Raw genomic sequence first — 19,608 nt, forward strand, 5'->3', positions numbered from 1 at the left:
TGCTGCACCTCTTTGGCACCTCAGCGGGTCCATTCATTTCCGGTTAGCTTCAGTGATGGTCCTCTCCCTCTTGCAACCTTCCAAGCCTGTGGGTCCCTGGCTCCCCCAGGACTCAGAAGCACGTGTCCCTCAGAGCATCCCTGCTTTTAACACTGAATTCCAACCTGCGTGGCTGCCCAGAAGTCATGCCCGTAGAGTTTAGAGCAGAGCAGAAATTAATCGATATTATTTGACAGCTTCGTAACTCCCCCGTGACTATCAACTCTTCCCCCACGAAGGCTGCAGCGATTGGAACACATGCAGCACAGAGCAGAGCTATCATCCTCCTCCCTACCAGAGATGCTGAACTCACATTCATTAATGTTGCGGTAATATTATTCTCCTACAAATCCAAGGATGAGAGGTGAGATACACATTTCATGGTGCAAAAAAAAGAACATGCCTAGGGTGATGTTTTTCCTTCCTTACAACTGTTTTTAGCATGCAGCTGGTACAGTAATATCAAAAAGCATATCAGCTAGCACAGCAAAAAAATGCTGATGCTCTTCACCGTGATAAAATACTTAAAAACATTGCTTAATTATATGCAGAAGAATAACCAGCAGCAAACCAGGCCAAATAATTCCTGCATGATGGAACGGGACTGCAATGATTTGCAAAAGAAAGCCACAGCAAGAAAGGCAGGTTTTGCGAACTACAGAGCAGAGCTTTTAAAACAACATTTAAGTCAGAGCAGCCTAGAGCTCTGACACTTCTGCAGTTCTTTGTATGCTGAATAAAATGCAATTAATGGGGAGGTATACTGATCGTTCTAGCAATAACTTTTGCAGACATGTGAAAAAAAAAACTTTTGAAAGTGCTATACATTTTCAATTTGCATATGTCAGTGTAGACATATCTAATTAGAAAAAAACCCCATGTAGATGTTTGTAGCAGGGTGCCATGGCCATGAATTTTTGTCTACAGAGAAGCAGCAACTGATATCCTTTCTTCTCAGGACCGGCGGCTCACACCTTTCAAAGCCTATCTGCAAACCAAACCCCTCCAGGATCCACGACTCCCCCAGCAATGTGTCCTGTGAAAGCGGATGTCAACACATCTGTGAACGGGGGCAGAAGCAAACCCAGCACACATCCCGCCTCTGCCCTACACCCCTACAGCACGGTCACCGAGACACTGTAAAAATACACAGATAAAAATTAGGGTTGTTGGTGGAAACGGGCTGAGGGCAGGATGACACGCGGTTTCAAAAGGCATCAACAGTACCACAAAACCCTGGAGAACCGTGTGCCTAAGCCAGCCCACGTGAGAGCTGCCTCTCTTTGTTAACAGTTCAGCTGCGATGTGACCACTGCGTAAAGAAACTTATTCTGGAAAACACAGGTGTTCTGGAAAAAACACCCCTCTGTAGGTTTTACCAGAATAGGTTGTGTCAGGCAGGACCGCGCAATAGCCATATTTCAGACCACAGCTGCTCACAGGGTATTCTTTTGAACTAAAATGTTCCCACTCATGCTGCTGCAAAGCCAAAGACATGGGAAAAATGGCGAGCTTTCTGTGCTGCACATTGTACAAATGCAAGTCGCCAACCCTTTCCCAGAAAAGGGAAAGTTGAACATTGTGTGCTGTGAATTTTCTATTACAAGTACTCATCTGCAATCATGGGCTTGTATTTTTTTTTTTCTTTTTTAAATGCAAGCTGAAGTTTAGTTGCTAAAATTTGGATTAGGCCCGATTTTAGCTTTTTTGCTCTCTGGTAAGATAACAAAGCAAGCTACTCAGGATGAAAAACATCACCTTACGGACTGGTTCATGTCCTGCAGCAGTATTTCAACTGCAGCAAGGGTCACTTGTCCCATCCAAGACAGTGGTCTTGATCTCAGGTACAGCCAGAGATGGTCCATCTCTAGTAGGACACACACCAGAGCACATGAGCAATGGCGAGCAGCAGCGAGAGCACCAGGGTGCCAAGGTGGGGACAAAATCCAGGTTTCCTTGCTTCCCAGCCACTGCTTTCTCCTCCAAAAAAAGGGCTGGCAACCCACAGCTTGCACACAAAATGTGGCACATGGGCAGCCACACACAAGGGCTGCGGCTCCCACTGGTTTCTCAAGTTGGTGCAGTCCAGGAGAAGCTTTTTCCCTTGTAGTGTGGGCTTCTGCCAGAGGCACCTGCTTTGGGGTCCTGCTGAACACATGCCTTAGCTGGTGCCCTGCACCGGAGTTGCAGGTGCTCAGGGACAGGAAGTGACCCAAAATCCCAGCGGCACCTGAGACTGTGCATGCTCCAAACCCCACGGTGTTAGTGGGTGTGCTCCTGGGGCCTCACTTTCTTGTTTGGGAAGTAAAAATATAAACTGTCCTCTTTCAAGCAAGAAGATGTATGAACCACCCCTGCAAGATACAGCCAGATACATCAGCAGATGTTCTCAACACCCGCAGAGGGGCTGAACCTCTGTCCAACGCCCTCCACCAACTGCTTCCAGCGGCAGCAAGCTCCAAAGATTTGTCATGTCAAAATTATCTCCTTTAATCGGTGGTGTGTTTAGTCCTAGGGTGGGTACTTGCAAGTTCATAGGAGAGAAATAAAGACCAGCAGATTTCTGAAGAGAGAAACACAAACACTATAAAAACATTCATTCTAATTAGTTTAATTACTTGTCTGTGCAGCTCACTGAATCCTCATCACTGGACTGGATTAAAGTCACTGGGTTTAAGTAGTTCTTCATATTGAGTTTTTATCCAGCACCATGTGGTGGGAGGACAAGAGACTCACAGACACAAAACAAAAATTATCTGTAGACACTATCTTCAGCTACATGTGTAAAATCTGGATATATCCACCTTTGATTTTGCACAGGAAAAAACAGTTTGTTCTGTTTCAATATTCAGCTTCATTTCTTTTCAGCTATGCTTTTAAAGAGTGAACTTTTCTAGGAAGGGAGGGGTGGTAAAAGAAGTACTCTTCTCTTCAGCAACTTTTAAGTCATCATTTCCCATTTACTAAGATCAAACAACAGCAATGTCTGTTTCCCTTTCTCCTTCATGTCATCATTCCATGACACTGCCACCGAGATGGGATGCAGCTGTATACATTTTATTTATTACTATGCATTTTATGTATTATTATATATTTTATCTCTTCAGATTTGTTGTTACTATAGGGACACTATCACACCTAAATGCCTCCAAAGCAGGAAGATGGGTTACGACAGAATCAACACATTGGATTTCTTTACTCCATGTGCTTACAAAACTTCAGCAACAGTACAGAAGTTTTCCTGCTTTAGTACTTCTCACACTGCTTGTCTCTGTCAGCAGATTTTTCTGCTCTGGGAACCACAGCACCCTGCCTTTAATCAGCTGAGGGTCAACTTTTTTCAAGTAAAATCATCGAGGCACTCACAAATGCTTCTGCAGGTAAAATGCAAAGGAAAAACAAAATATAAGTCACATGTACATTCTGGGTGTTCCTCTTGCATGGCTGCAGGGTAGAAATAAGCTCTACATTTCTCAGAAAAATGCTTTCAATTCTCAAGAAGTAGCCCCTAAAGCCCTACATCTCTTGGCTCAGGCAGCACATGGCACACATCACAGCATGCAATAGAGAGAAAAGCACCCAGAGGGCATGATGGAGGGGAAAGCATGAAGGCTGAGGCCAGGGGATGATTTGGTGACCGCTGGTAGAGGGATCTGGACAGGCTGGATCGATGGGCCAAGGCCAACTGCATGAGGTTCAACAAGACCAAATGCTGGGTGCTGCACTACAGTCAAAACAACCCCACGCAACACTACAGGCTGGGGAGGAGTGGCTGGAAAGCTGCCTGGCAGAAAAGGACCTTGGGGTGTTGGTCGACAGCCGGCTGAGCATGAGCCAGCAGTGTGCCCAGGTGGCCAAGAAGGCCAACGGCATCCTGGCTTGGATCAGGAATAGTGTGGCCAGCAGGAGTAGGGAGGTGATCGTGCCCCTGTACTCGGCACTGGTGAAGCCGCACCACGAGTCCTGTGTTCAGTTTTGGGCCCCTCACTACAAGAAAGACATTGAGTTGCTGGAGCGTGTCCAGAAAAGGGCAATGAGGCTGGTGAGGGGTCCAAAGAACAAGTCTTACGAGGAGCGGCTGAGGAAACTGGAGCTGTTTAGTCTGGAGAAGAGGGGGCTGAGGGGAGACCTTATTGCTCTCTGCAACTACCTGAAAGGAGGCTGTAGTGAGGCGGGTGTTGGTCTCTTCTCCCAAGTAACTAGTGATAGGACGAGAGGCAATGGCCTCAAGCTGAGTCAAGGGAGGTTTAGATTGGATATTAGGAAAAATTTCTTTACTGAAAGAGTGGTCAGGCATTGGAACAGGCTGCCCAGGGAGGTGGTTGAGTCCCCATCCCTGGAGGTGTTCAAAAATCGTGTAGATGTGGCACTTTGGGATATGGTTTAGTAGGCATGGTGGTGTTGGGTGGATAGTTGGATGTGATGATCTTAGAGGTCTTTTCCAGCCTATGATTCTATAATTCTCAGAAGGGTTTAGATTTGAGGGAAAGAGAAAGGAGAAGAAATCCATGTACCAGGATGTCAGCTCTGAATGAGACAGGCAATACACCCAGACTTACGGGATACCTGGCCATTACTTTTTGTCTGACATAGGGAGCATTCCTTGCATCGCCCAACACAACAGCAGCACTGAAGCAGTCTACAGAGTTTCCATAAGAGAGGAAGGAGCTCAATAATTAACACAGAACATTAGTAACCTGTGTGTGTCTATAGCTGCACACCTCCCCCCTTGACTCATTCACGATGTGTTAGAAAAACGCAGATGGTTTGTGATTTATAATGCTGATGAGTCACTGTACCTCTTTCCTTCCCCCTCCCAAGGGCTTCTCTGTGTATCTTCACGTTCCCTGATGAGTGGTACAGATGAGCTGATAAAACACTACAAGCAGACTAATGTAATGTCTCCTTTTAACTGTGTCCCCCAAACACCACTATTCTTCTCTTCTGCCCCCATATCCCTCTCCATTTATCTATGCTCTGGTGAACTCCACAGCTATGACTTCAAGTCATCCAGATTGACACTGCTTATGCAGTCTGAACCTCTGCACGGCCAGAAAAAGCTTCAGTACACAATAATTTCCCCTTTTATAACATTAGGTCTGGCTCATAGTTGCAACACTTATAAGTACTCACTTCCTGAATGGAAAGTCTTGAGCTACGGTGCCAGATGCTATTGAAGAAAGCCCAAAAGCAGGGTACAAACCAGTGTCTCGGAGCCCGCCACACTGAATACTTGCACAGCGATGTAACAGAAACATTCACCTCTACACTTCCACAAGCAGGAATTTCAACACACCTCCTTAGAAACCAAACCACTCCTGGAAACTGCTGGATGGGTCTTCACAGGACCCGAACACAGTGTCCTCCAAACTCAGCCAGAGGGTATCAAACAAATCTGATGTCAAAGGCGCTTCAGGACAGCTCCAATTTTAAGCACATGAGCAGTCAGCTGTTGGCCTAACTCACATGGTTCAATACCCTGATGAACCAAGGAGGCAAACCTCAGGCATCCCACATCAAAATGCCACGTTTCTGTCTGGGGTACAAACAGACGCCCATGCACATACTGCTGCCGGCTCAGGCGAACATGTTGCAGACACCCGTGCTACCTGTGCCCATGGCCAGGTTGGGTCCTCTCCTCGCTAGCCAAATTCCGATGGAGCCTAAACCACTGCCAGATGATGCACGTGTATTTCCCAAACTGGATCTCTATTTAGGAAACTCCTGTGATACACATGAACTCTCTTGTTGCTGGGAAAACACATCTCCTTCCTCAAAAGTGATACAATTTTTTGCCAGCCATAGCTGGTGCCCACTCTCCCAACCAAGACAGAGACAAAAAGTGGGTGTACAAGGTCAGCAGGCCACATCTCTGCTGGCCCAGCATACAGGAAAAGTGGCTGGTGCTGGTTAAGAGGAATGAGGTGCTCAGAAGAGTACCTGCCTACACAGTGCTTTGCATCGGTCTGACCTCCTCGTCTCCCTCCAGCCCTGGTAACAAGTGGATTTGGTTTTGCTGAGTGGCTTTGTGGAATCTTGGTGTAAATAACATCCACTCTCATCTTGTCATATGTTACATCACATTTTGTTGTGCTCTACTTACTTAAAGGAAAGACTGTTTCAAAAGTGGCCTTTTACCAGACCATGAAAAACATAGTTCCACATCTGCAGGCTTTTCTTCTCTAAAAGCAATGACATGACTTCCACTGACTATGTACAATAGGCTTCTTTCCCGGGTCCTTTCCCCCATATAGGAGATAGTTAGTGACCTATGGTGATCAGAGGATCCCACTGGCCCCGAATTAAGGCACCTGCCCTCACAGCAGGCCCGCGAATTAAGGTACTCCTATTGTCCCCATTGCTCAGATGGGAAAATAAGGCATGAAGAGACTGTGGCTGAGGCTTTGTTAAATGGCCAAGTCAACTTACAGGGGAAGAGAAAGTACAAAAATCACACCTTACCCAAGGTCTTCAGCAGTGCTGGAAACCACATCCAGGTTTTCTGTGCTACAGGTTACTGCGCTACAAGTTACTGCTCCATCCTCCAGTAAATTCAGGTTATCCTCAGGGTCCGTGAGTTGAAAATATTTAACAGACACTGCAAAAGGAGCTGGTACTCTTAGCTTAGGTCCCAGCAAACAACCACCAAAGTCACAAAACCACCACAACTCTCACTCACCAGTGGGCTTATGGGAGGAAGCAAAAGTCTGAAGATCAAAGGTCTGAACTATCTGCCTTCCCTCAGAAATCACTCATCAGGCCAGGTGCATGCACACAGCAGAGAAGCCCACCTGCTTCTGATGATGCCAAACCTCGGTCCTTGCAGAAGCTAAGTTACCTTCCTCTGCAGCTGCAGCAAAACACACTAGCAAAGCCACACAAATTCCTCCCAGTCTTCCTTTGCTTCAACACTACAGTTCAAGAACTCTCCCCTGTCCATTTTTTTTGCCTAAATTCTGGAAAAATCTAGTATTGTAAGGAGCATTTTCATGTGATGAATATCTCCTCAAGACACCCTCATCTCATCCAAAGTCTGTGGGCACCATCAATATACTTGTTCTCTTCTCTCTCTGTCTCTGAAGGCGCTGGAAGAGTTGACCCGCACCTCTCAGTCAAAGGCCTATTTCCTCCTGTTGTTGGTAATACAAACTGAGCATTCCTAGCATGCATCACATTATCCCTTCACCAGTTCCTCAGTCAGCTCTGAGGTCAAATACTGAAAAAGGGACCCTCTGAAAGATGCTTAGCCACTCTGTTTTACATCATCCTAATCACATGCTGTGCCTGCTGAAGTTGTTTTATTACATCTGCTGTACTGCACCTCCTGCAATTCCCACTTAGATCACCTCTACACATCATTCTCCCCTTCTTGGCTTCAAATTTTATCTCAGCCACTTTGTTTTCAAAGTGTATTTAATTCTCCCTCCTCTTCTTAGTAACCCTCATACCCATGGCAAACCACTTGGCTTTAGTATAATCCTACAGACTGTGTGACAGAGGACCTACATTCAGCAGAGGCGGCAAAGAGACAACAAATCGCAAGGCCAGCAAGATGCTTTGAAACACCTGCATGCTTTCCTTTCACTGCAGGTCACAAAACACCTCCTGGCATTTAAGGCACCTCACTCAAGGCCAAAAGCCACAACTATCGCCCATCGTCAGAAACTAGAAGCCATCTGAACCATCACTGATGTTCCAGATGTCTACACCATCTGAAGCCTGAAATTAGTAATTGTTTGGAGCTGAAGTTATTCACTAAGTAACACATTTCTACTCTGTACCACGGTTCTAATTTCTTCTATCATCTAACAAATGTGCTCCCAAGCAAATATTTATCTTCCTTAGGATAGTCATGGATTATATATACCTTTATTAAAAAAAAAAAAAGGGAAATAGTTAGGAAGCCTTTCAAAACTGTGCTTGTTTATGGGGAAAAAGCTCGCCTTGTCATGCGGTAGGCTGAGATTTCAGGTGGGTGTGCATAGTTTATTAAGCGTCCCTATAGGCACCTATTAGGCAGGACGGCAAACAAATGCATTTTGCCCCTGGGGATCACGGGATCGAAGGAGCTTCCTCTTCCTCCCCACAGCACCCGTTGCTGCTGCGATTTGTCATAGGGCAGGGCCCACTGCCCTCTGTGCACAGTAACAGTTCTGCTGTTGGGAGAATTTGGCACGGCCACAAAGGACCTTTGTTCATGCCAGAAGTTGGGCGCACAATGCAATCCTTCCCCCTTGTCACACACAGTTGGGTTTCCATAGCTGGGTTAGAAACACTCCTCAACGACTGCAACCCACAAACCCAAACACCGTCCCCCTCCAACACGAGATCCTTCTTCCCATGTCAAGTACTCCAGGACAGAGGAGACAGAGGGGAGCAGTCGCTGCTTTTTTGGGGCATTAATTCCTGCAAACTCTAACCTGACTTGCAGCAAAGACGGCTCTGAGGGTCTGCCGGAGCTCTGCCCTCAGTCTCTTTGCAGGACTTTTGCTACCTGGATACCATGAGACCACCGGCCAGTATAAGGCTTTCCAATTTCCAGGTATATTCCTGTCAAGAGGCCAGAAACTTGGCAGGTAGATCTGATCTAACTACGCGCGATTCCTTTGTGCCACATTTCCCCGTCCATGTTTAATCTGCCAGCCTGTGTGTGTGTGTATATATATACATGTATTTATTTCAGTGCAGCAGCTCTGGGGCACTGCTCTGAATCCAGTCTGTCACACCTTTCCCTCAACTGGCCCTTGCAATGAGGATCCCCAGGCCAGGATACAAGCTGCCAGCACTGAGGAGCTCTGGGAAAGGGTGCCAACACGGGAGACAGAGGGTGAGCACACCCTGACACGATGCTGCTGGAAAACAGTGGGATTTAGCAGGATGCGAATGTCTCTGCATTTTCATTTCACCCAGGAAATACAAAGAGGAGATGATTACTGGATCATTCACTAATTATTTAATATCCCAGTTCAAAAGAAGCACTGTTTCTTTTGGAAACAGGCAGTGGAAGAGAGCAAAAAGGATCCCTGGAAGTAAACAAATTTTCGTAAGACCTGATTATGGACTCAAAAATAATAATACTTCACATACTCGTAAATAGGATCAGACTAGCACAACCCATGCCTTTGCAGACTTCTTGTTGTCCCAAAAGGATGCATTTTGTTGCTTCCACTTCTCATTTTAAACATCAAGGCATGCAGAACAAACCAGTTCCTACTTCCAAAACCAAGTTTGATCTGGACCATCCAAAGCTTGGATGCTTTCGTGCCTGCCTGGAACACCCCTTATGCTCCCAAACCACAAAGGGACTATGTTTCACCCAGACAGATTATTACTACGCTGAAGAATAAACTGCCAAGGAAAAAAAAAAAAGAATTGGCAAAACCTTCAATTTATTTATTTTTTACCAGTGGAAGTGTTTGCCATCAGAACACCTGAAAGCGTGACAAAGTATGCTTGGCAGTCACCTCCTCCCATGTGTTTTAATCCCAGCTTACTCACGGTACTCATTATTCCTGGTGCAGCCCGGAGTCATTGCAGACATCGGCCTCTTTGTCTCCCTGGTGCCTGGATTCCCCCCGGGGCTACTTCATAGCGTGTCCTGATGAACAAACTGTAACAATGATGCTTGAGCAATACTTGAGAAATGCAGAAAAGGAGGAGAACTGCTCCTTAAAACAGCTTCTCACTAAAGGGTATTTGTCAAAATCCTTCTTTGTTTTGTTTCAAAACTGGGTTTCTTCTCCCGTTTCTGATGAGTAGGAGGGATCTCGCTTGAAAAAGCGAAGACTGGTTTATACACACGAAAAACATCTCCCCAGGGGAACGCGCCTTCATTGCCTCTCACGAGGTCAATCGATTATTTCATCTTGCCTTTTGGTATGTCAGAAATCTACTGTTGAGCAATTTTGCTCCATTAAAAAGTATCTGCAGGAATTATTTTCAAAAAGTTGCTTGAACATAATTGATTCCCCTGTAAAAGAAAAAAAACGGAATAGCTACCCTCCAAAAAGATCACATCCAAACAAGTAAAACACAGCCCTGTGAAGAAGCCATAGGAAGGCAGAAGCACAAAACCAACAGTCAACTCAGAAGGTTGCCACTCTTGTCGCTATCTAGGTCAAAGAAAGAAAGCAAGACGGAGCTCAAGTTTGTAACATCCCATAAGTCTCATTAGTTCAGTTCCTCTCTTCTTTCATATGATTCATGCTCCCTTCCCAACCTGCCTCCCCCTCCTGCTTTAAACTCCAGAGCTCTGCTTGTCTTGTGGATGATCTTCTTGCTAAATTATTTCCAAAAAGGCCAAAGGGAAGGTGGAAGGAAAGCGTTAACCTCCTTCTACCCGTACCTGTGACCTGTGCGGGCCCTGGCCCTGCAGTTTGCCCGGCACGGTCCACAGCGGGAAGGTGTTACAGAAGTGCTAAGTCTGTTTCCGAAAAAATCCTGTCATTCGGGCAGCCTGCGCTGCTGCTCCAGCCAAAGGGAGCTGGAAATCCTGCAAAGCCCTGAGCGTAACCACCACAGATAGCGTTCAGGAACGGCTCGTGAAACGTTAGTGCCAGGAGAACCCCCAAGTTTGGGATCAATCATGTGGTGTGGCTCAGAAATCTCCTCCACTCAGCCTGTGCGCTCTCAGGGCCAAGTTTTACAAGCAGTTTGAAGATGCATCTCCGACACAGTACATTAATAACCCATAACACTGCATGCCGGGGCCATGGAGCGCAAGAGGCATGGGAACAGCCAAGACCAGGTCTGCAGCAACGTGCCTGGGGCTTACGCGTGCTCCCACCCGCTCCAGCAAACCCTCCTCCTTCCCTCTCTCTCCTCTGCAAAACAGGCTCCAACCAACCAGTCATCACAATCCAGTATGACACTAATATTCAGTATTTGTTTGCCAAAACACATGTGCACTCCTTCCAAGGGAAGGAAAAAAACCAAAAAAGATCCTTAATAATATAAAAGCCACTTCTTTTGTGACCAGCTTGTGTTAATTTAGATCATCTCCCGATTTCATAATGTTTGTGACAATTTCTCTCTCGAAAAGAAATAACCAAACACCCCATTATGAACTCAGTGTGATGTGGCAGCTCTTTCCATGGCAACCCACCAGCACTGAGCCTGCTTTTTTGCACGGACCTCGCTGCACAACGAAGGAGGTCAGAGAAAAAGCCTGCTGGAAAGCTCCGGCTGTCGACTCCAGCCTGGCAGTCCTGCCACCCTGCGGAACTCAAGAGATCAGGGAGAGTCAACGCTTCTACAACCTCGCTGCTGAAACGTGTCTTAGCTCCAACTGTTGACCAGCTGCTCGGTCATTTGCAGGCTGGTTGGTTTGCTTGCTTTGCAAAGCACAGTCGATGTATTTTGTTTCACAAACAGCATGGAAAATTACCTTCATAGTCTCAAAATCGATCCCCGTGCCACAAGTGAGTGGAATTAAGGCATCTGGGCCATGCTCTTGAATGGTCTCCACACACAACAGCAGGATGCACACTGGTGGTATCTCCTTTTGGAGGACAGGCAGAGGCTGCATCGCTCCCAGCACTGACAGGACAACCGCGCTGGGCTCACCACTGCTGTGGGCAGCCCGGCCGGTGAGGAGGGCAGGCAGGGTGCTCATGAGGTCCCTCGCTACCTCCAATAGCCATCGCTGGATGTTGCGCCTAATGTTCTGCTACCACCAACCTGCCATGGCTGCAGCACCAGTTAAACATGGACTATGCTCTTCAGCTTGTCCCTGCAACCACAAGTTTTCCTCCAACCCCCCCCTCTTCGATGAAACTCAGCATCCCAAGTCGTGTGTGGGAGCTACGACATCCAGGCACATCTCATCTTTGGCTATTCTTCAACCTAGCCACGTAGCCAAACCCTTTGTGTAACTACTCAGGATCCAAAGCTGACACACAAGCCAGCTCCCAAGGATTCCCCCCCTCTTCCCACCAGCATTCCCTCCCTGTCTTATCACCTGCAATACTCTGCCTTAAGCACTATGATTGCTCAAACTGGAGCAGTCCAGGGTTATTTCTCCTGAGGCTTTATGTGAAAGTTTAGTTGCACAACAGTTTCTGAGGTTTAGGAAAAAACATGCTCCACAGCAAGAGCTGATGCTATTATTTGAAGTCACCTGACCACAAAATCCAAATAAGGAGGGAATGGGAGAGACAATAGTCCCATGGATAAGGCTGGGGATGGCAGAGACCTGAAACCACATCTCAGAGGAGCGTACACCAGCCATTATCCCTCCCAAATACAGCCTGGGCTTCAGGCCTCTCTCCTGACGAAAGCATGGGCAAAACATACATTTATGTAAAGAGCTTCAGTTCCAAATTGTTCAGGTGGTGAAGGAAGCTGGGGCAGAAGAAACCAGACAAACTGCTCACATAGCCCCCAGTTTGTGTGGCCTCTAGAAATGCTCTGGAGAGGCAGTCCCTACAGAGCAGGGCTGCTCCTGGCTTGGGGAGGAATCGGGTCCAATATGACCTGATGTACCCAATTCGCTTGATATCTCCTGTGGCCTCACAACAGTAAATTACAGGGTAAAAGTCAGAGGGGAGATAGGGAACAAACAAGAAACCCTTAAAATTCCATCCTGCTCATGCAGGCCATGGGCCTCTGCTCTCCTTTTGAAAAAAATTCATTTCTAAGTTATCCCATGCGAGGTACTGCAAGAGGAAGAAAGACTGCCAGAGAGCGTGAAAAGGCTGCAGAGCCTGTAATGGAAAATCCTCCCTCAGTCACTGAGCAGTCCCTCTCATAACACTTATTAAAATAAAGCAAATATGATGAAACACAGCCCAATTGCACACAACACTGCTGAGAAATTGGATCCAGCTGCTGAAATCTGCTCCCAAACCCCTCCTCTCCAAATTCTGGTGGTTCACATCAGCTAACTGCATCCAAACCACCCCCTGGCAAGAAGGGAGGGAAGAGACGAGACAGGACGGGTCACCCTGCGTTTGATCCATCTTCAGAGCGGGGCCGGTGTCTAAATCTTCACTGGTCTCTTTTGTCACTTGCCGAGGTTCAAACGCGGCATCTCCAGCTGTCTCCTAATGATGAAAGGTGGCACTAAATAAAAGAGTTTAAGGGTGATGTCTGTGGGATTCAGTCTTAGGTGTTGCATGAGCGAGTGCAGAAACGAGCCTTAATATCAGGTCTAGGAAGGCAAGTTAAAAAAGGGGTGTCTGTTTTTTTCTCATCATTTGTTTTTAATTCTAGATCTTATTCTTCCAAAACTGAATTCAGAAAAGAATAGACAGATTTTACTCCTTTTGTGGAATAAATCAGCCTAACTGCTGAGGTCAGTGTTTTCAGACCAATGCATAAAAGCAGAAGACCCGGCTGAGAAAATTCAGTGCTGGCTGATTCATCCTTTAGAAAGAATGAAGAACAGTCATCCCAGCACGTCAAGTTTGTTCCTTTGAAGGCAAAACAATTTAGCGTTGGTATCAGATGGCAGGAACTTAAAAAAAATCCCTTTCCAGATTGCCCCAAGATACCTTTTCAGGGCTTCAAAAGCCAAACAATGGGATAGCCCCCGTGGTCTATCGAGCTTGCAGTGAACTGAAGCGATGTGAAAGGCAAACTTCCCCACTCACTTCTTGACACGGTGGCTCAGCACCACTGCTTGCCCCGTGTCTCCTCGCCCAGACATGCAGAGAGAGACTGGGGCAGCAAAGTGGGAAGAGAACCACAAATTATCTGACCCACTGAAAGGGGCTTCAGCTGGGATCCACACCTCACAGTCAGAGGAACCAAAGCACTGCCCGAGGCTTGCTTAAACAGGAACACACAGCAAAAACCCACTGAAAGCATACTGTAAGGGAAAAAGTGGGGAAAAAAGGGCAATGAGATTTCTTTCAGATCTGAAGTAAGAAATCAAGAGGGTGTTAGCGAAGAAAAAAAACCAGGGGTCTTTCCTCCTTGGACAACCCGATTTCAAGATGTAGGCACATACACACACGACGTGTATCACACTATACAAAACCAGCACACGCCATCACTGCCTCCTGAGGGTGTAAACAGCACCAGGAAAGAAACACCTTTGAACCTAGCCCTCTGTTTGCTTCCAGTCCCGAGTGACTCAAAAGAAGGGCTGTCTGAAGATGCTCAGCAGTGGGTCAATCTTTCCCAGCAGGTAGCAGAGCTATAAATCAATCGCTTTAAAATAAAAAAAAATAAAAAAAACAACAAAAAACCCTGAGGCTTCCTGGGAAGAAGTAAAATTGGGGGGAAAAAAAGGTAAGATGAAAAGCACCTGTAATCTCTTTAATGTAGCACTGAAGTTCTTATGAAGAGAAAGCACAGAAATGATAAGAAATGGAAAGAAAGGAAAAGAAGCAAGCAGCCCATTGACAGACATTTTTTTTTAATGGGCACTAGGTCAGCAGCGCGTTTTCCATCTGCCCTGCCTAAACCAGAGCTCTGATAATGTTACATGTGTGATTTTAATACAGCATTTACCCTGGTGGGGCTGTAAGTTTATTCTGTGTGTATGTGTGTGTATATATGTATATGCACATCACTGCACAGATGATAGCACACAGTGTTCTAGAGAGGAAGAAGGGTAATTTGTAGACAGCTTAGGAAAGCAGCAGATGTTGGGTTGCACCTCAACTGATTTTTGGGTTGCTGACAAGGGGAAGGGGGAGAGAAAGGAATAGGCAGCAGCAAAGGGATACAAGGGCTTGGTGAGAAGGGAAGGGGAGAACAAGCAAGAAACAGCTTTGCCGTCAGCCTCCTACAGTCATCCTGAATTCAGCTCAAATGGCCAAAAGGCCAGCCTTGCTGCTGCCGAATCCCACCCCACAGGGGTACCTTCCCTCCACCAGCAGAGCCCTGGTCAGGGGCTTCAGGCTTTCCTCTCCCGTGCCGAATGCACGGGAGCTGCAACATCCCCTCGCTCCTGCCAGCCCAAGCTACAGGCATGCCCATCTTGACTCCGAAGGTCACCACACTGGCCAAGGCAGCAATGATAAAACACATTTTTTGTGACATTTTTGGTAACGATTTGTATCTACCCATAGATAAAGACACCCCAGGCTTCCTCTTTCAAAAAGACTACAAAAAAGGAGAGATCACGAATCCACATTCTGCTTTTCTTTCAAATCCCACAATGCTCTTCCAATCTAATTCAATAAGGACTGTGTAAACAGACTGGAGCCTGTAAGAGTTCCCAGTGAATTAGCCGCTTGACTAACATGGTGGAAGTTAAAAAAGGTTAGCCAGAAGCTGAAGTCAACATTTAAAATACAGACTAGGGACAAACTGAGCAGTTTTGGAAGCTGGCTTTCAGCAAATCCTACACTACAACCTCAACAATCTTTTAAGTTTAATTACCACCATTTTAGGACAGGTTACCCTAATTAGGCTAGATTATACTTTCTCTTAAGGTGCAAAAGATACCTGGAGAACAACCACATCTGTGCCAGCACTGATTCGCTACACACTCAACTGCATGCAATATGCTTAACTACATGCAATGCCTTTTAGTTGAATAGACTCCATCAGCCCAAAACAAGCCCAGAGAATCTATTTCTGTCCGTTACATTACATGCAGCAGCGGTGCTACTCAAAACGGTCACTGTTTCAGGAGACCTGAAGACTTGAAGAACAGCTGGCAGACACAAAGAACAAAGCAGGAGACCTCCGTATCTCTACGGGAAACCTCCACCACAGGCAGCATGGGTGTAGCGATGCTACAGATGGATGGCGCACCGGTTCACTTTGCCCTTGGGAAGGTGAAGCTGGGGTAGCAAAAAGGCCCTCGAGACCCAACAAGAAGCTTAATGTTCACAAGCTGCTGCAAGAACAACCAAGGGGTTAACAACTTCCAGTGGTTTTATTTTACAAGGGGCAAGACAGAAATGGCAATAGATTTTCAAATTTAATTTTACATTCCCTGAGACATATATTCCAGGAAATGACTTTGTTATGTGAATATTGTTACTGCACGACATTTTGGTCCCATTATCTTAGACTCTTTTTGGCATGTATGTCAGATGTGACTCACCATATGTTTAATGACATGCAACACACTGGTTCAAATATACCCTACTAATGCAACAAGCCAAGAGAACTTTTATTTTCTTATGCTTCAAGTTACAACTTAACTCTGAAATGCCTTGGTTAGTCACACAGTCCTCATCCAATTTTTAGATCTCCCATGTAGATTTATGGAACTTTAAACAACAAAGGAAAGCCTTCTGAGACAGATAAAACCGCTTTTCATAAGTTTGGGAAAGACAGGATACGGTTTAACTGTTAGCACTAGAAGCATCCCAGTCCAAATCCCTTCTCCAGCATTTTTAAGCTATTCATGTAAAGTGATTTCTCTGTATGATTACTAGGCAGCATTTTCACAGCAAGAAGGTCTTCCCAGATCAACAGCTTTTCCTCAATCACAACTTCAGTGCTACAAAACCAAACAAGCCTCAATCCCTGTCCCAAAAAGCCTACACACTATTTCCCTGCTCAAAGGGGACTTAGGAGGATTATTATCTGTAAATTGCTTTGAAGGTCAACAACAAGAAAAAAAGGTGCTAAATATTGCTGTCTCCATGAGTCAACATATACTCTTCAAAACTCTCTGCTAACTACTTATACTACGATAAAAATAGCCATTTTGAGCAATAAGGTAGATGCTCTACAATTGGTGGCTCAGGAACAACAAGCAACACCAAGCGTTACTGTCTCTGACAATAGCCCCTTGCAGGCAAATCTGTTTTAAGGTTAAACCGAACAAATAACGACCGATGCAGTCAGACAAATTTTGTTCAACTCCTTCAGTCCAACGAAGGCAAAGAGCTGAGTGTGCTTCCACCTGGCAGAGGGCAAATAGCAAGTTGTGTCCGCCAGAATGACATCAAGCTTTGCGAAGGGGGAACCACCCTCCTGGACTTTGTATGAAATACGGCTCACGGGTGCTGTGCTGAAGGTGCACAGAGCAATCTGGCACGGAGCCTCTGCCAAACAGTGTCTCGGACAAGGAAGAGTAGAAGAACACCATCACCCCCAGTAACTCACACAGCAAGGACATACAGCCTGGCAGCGTACGTGGATCTAGCCATGCTATCAGTCATCCTTTTAACCAAATAAGAAAAAAAAAATCTACCAAATTCACCTACAGGAATGCAAAGTGCCCCTATCCTTCTCAACCCCCTCCAGCTTCAAATTGCTTGGAATAATATCCAGCCTTTGTAAAGCAGCCAAAGACTAATTTTCAGATGTGTCCACTATCCACATCTCCAAACAATTTAATGGAACCCCCCGGAGTTCCGTGCCCTGGAAAAAAAAAAATGGAAGTGCTACGCATTTCATACAGGTGTCTGACACAGCACTGGTGCTTGAACTCCAGCAAACACACCAGCTATGACATTATCTGGGTCTCTGCTGCCATTCCAGTCAAGACTCCCACCAGTGGGAAGAGCCACGGAAAGCACCAGGACACATACCAAGGTCTTTACATAATGCCCCAGGCTAGTCGTGCTGAAGGAAACAGGACAGCTGGGTCCTTCCCTCAAACAGATGAGGTGTTACCTAAACAGGAAAGCACAGCTAATTACACGAACTCTTTGAACATCAGGGTTTCCTGAGAGGTGACACAGGGGACTGTCCCTCTTTTTAGCAATCTCAAGGCTGAGTGTTTGAGGAAGAGCAGAGCTGTGTTGAATGGTGCCAGGAAGACTAATCCTGCTAGAGCCTCCCGAAAAGCAAAGTGAGATGATGGATAGCAACTGATGGGGCTGCACAAAAGAGGGTGGTTTCTCCCCCAAAACAGACCTGGTGCTGGACTTTCGCAGTGATGCCACAAAACATCAGCACACTGTAACGCTCAGAGTGCCCCAGGAGCCTCCGCCTGAGCAGACACCACGCCGGGACCAGGCGAGGCCACAGACACGCACTGCAGGGGGCAAGAACTGATGCATTTTGAAATCATCGTTTATTGCAAAATTCTGGGGCTTGAACGCAGCACAAAAGCAGCATGTTTTAACGGAGGCTTTCAATAGCCAGCGGGCGGTTGGTGTGGCATCACCTCGGCGCGCAGGTTTTGGGAAGGGGATTGGAAAGGGACTTTGCGAACTTCCAGCAGCTGTTGTGCTGTGATGCCGTACATTGCTCAGAGCTCATGACATTGATGTTACGGCTGCTAGGTTTACAGGCATGTGTTTCGGGCAGCCGCCGAAGAGGACATGGCACCTGAGCCCAGTGCTCAGTCCCACTGACACACCCTGGAGCACAGCACAAACACGGAGGTTTTTAGGAGGAGAAGCAGCCTTTTAACACATATCTGTAACTGGTCAGAGACCTTACAGGCATGGCTGTGTACCTGCAGGGACAAAGTAACATGTTGGAGAAGCCAGGTGTCAGAGAGGGGCACACAGGGACTGCGATTTGCAGGGGTAATTCACCAGCCAGAACAACCAGTTGTTTGCTGTGGTGGTGTTTTTTTTTTTTTTTTTTTTAAATATTTGCTATGCAGGAAGCCCTGGGTAAGGAGAGCACAGCCAGACAAGCGGAGAGGAATGCGAGGCAGGTACAGAGCTGAGCCTCCTTGAGCCTGAAGCAAACCAATGTACTGGAGCAATCACATGGCTCCATGGCCCTGTAAACACTGGGCTACACAGCGCTTCTAACATGGGGGTGCTGCTTGAAGCTGTTCTTGTACGGCCTAGAAACTTACCACCCCTATAAATGACATATTTTGTGTTTATACCTTTTGTAACCAGCTTATGAAACCCCCAGAAATACCCATTCTCAGCCTGACCTTGCTATTTGTTTTGCTATTCAAATGCTCTTTTGGTGTCACCTACCCTCCTTCCAAAACCAAGAGCAGCTAAGCCACTAAGTGTTTCCTTCCCTATTGCCACCACTCCCTATTGCCACCACGGCAGCTGTCTGGAGGTCACCATCTCCCTCCTCTCCATTTATTGCCTCCCTGAGAGCACAGCTGTGCATGGACCAGACATACCACGACTGCAGAGCGGTGCAGGGACCATCTTGGGAGCTGAGCACAGGATTTTTTCGTCTGGTCGGCCTCAGGCTTAAGCACTCTTTGGAGCCTTTCGCCACTGGGAAGGGAGATGTGCACCGCTGTCCCCTCCTGCCTGCCCGTGCCATCACCGCGGGCACATGCTGCATGACAGGGGATATAAACCTGACACCCAGCCTGCCCTGTTCGCTTCCTATGCCCAAACACCCTCTCCAGGATCCCTGAAGGTGGTGTACGTTGTGGCAGGCTCTACTAGCTTTACACTGCTTTTAACTGACAGGGTGTACCTCCGATTTCACTGCCACCTCCGGTGGTCAGGGCTAGCGCATGCAGTCAGGAGTTCACCCAAATGACCTAATTCCTCAGCCAGACTCGGTTGGAAACAGACGCTCAGAGATCCTCACGACACGCATGAAACGCACCCTTCAGGTTTTCACAGACAGCAGAGTCTGGTGCTTTTGGAATTTCTATAGTAATAGACCAAAACTCATTGCAGCAACAGGCATCGCTACACATTACACTACCGCTGCAGAACCTTCTTTCCTTTTGATCACATGAACCAAAAGGAATGTGTTTATAATGAA

At 46.6% G+C, this 19,608-nt stretch overlaps 1 protein-coding gene across 4 annotated transcripts in view; it reads right to left on the reverse strand.

Moving 5' to 3' along the window:
- Positions 1 to 19,608, reverse strand: part of ZHX2 (zinc fingers and homeoboxes 2) — a 76,626-nt gene that overhangs the window by 16,490 nt on the left and 40,528 nt on the right. The window contains exon 1 of one of the 4 annotated variants that reach the window (XM_075415621.1): positions 9,538 to 9,756. The exons of the other annotated variants lie outside the window; for them this stretch is intronic. The gene's annotated coding sequence lies outside the window, so the exon portion shown is untranslated. Of the gene's footprint in view, positions 1 to 9,537; positions 9,757 to 19,608 lie in introns of those variants that run through there. 4 annotated transcript variants of the gene reach the window in all.

This window comes from Opisthocomus hoazin, chromosome 3 (genome assembly GCF_030867145.1).
Source record: "Opisthocomus hoazin isolate bOpiHoa1 chromosome 3, bOpiHoa1.hap1, whole genome shotgun sequence".
NCBI classification, from domain to species: domain Eukaryota; kingdom Metazoa; phylum Chordata; class Aves; order Opisthocomiformes; family Opisthocomidae; genus Opisthocomus; species Opisthocomus hoazin.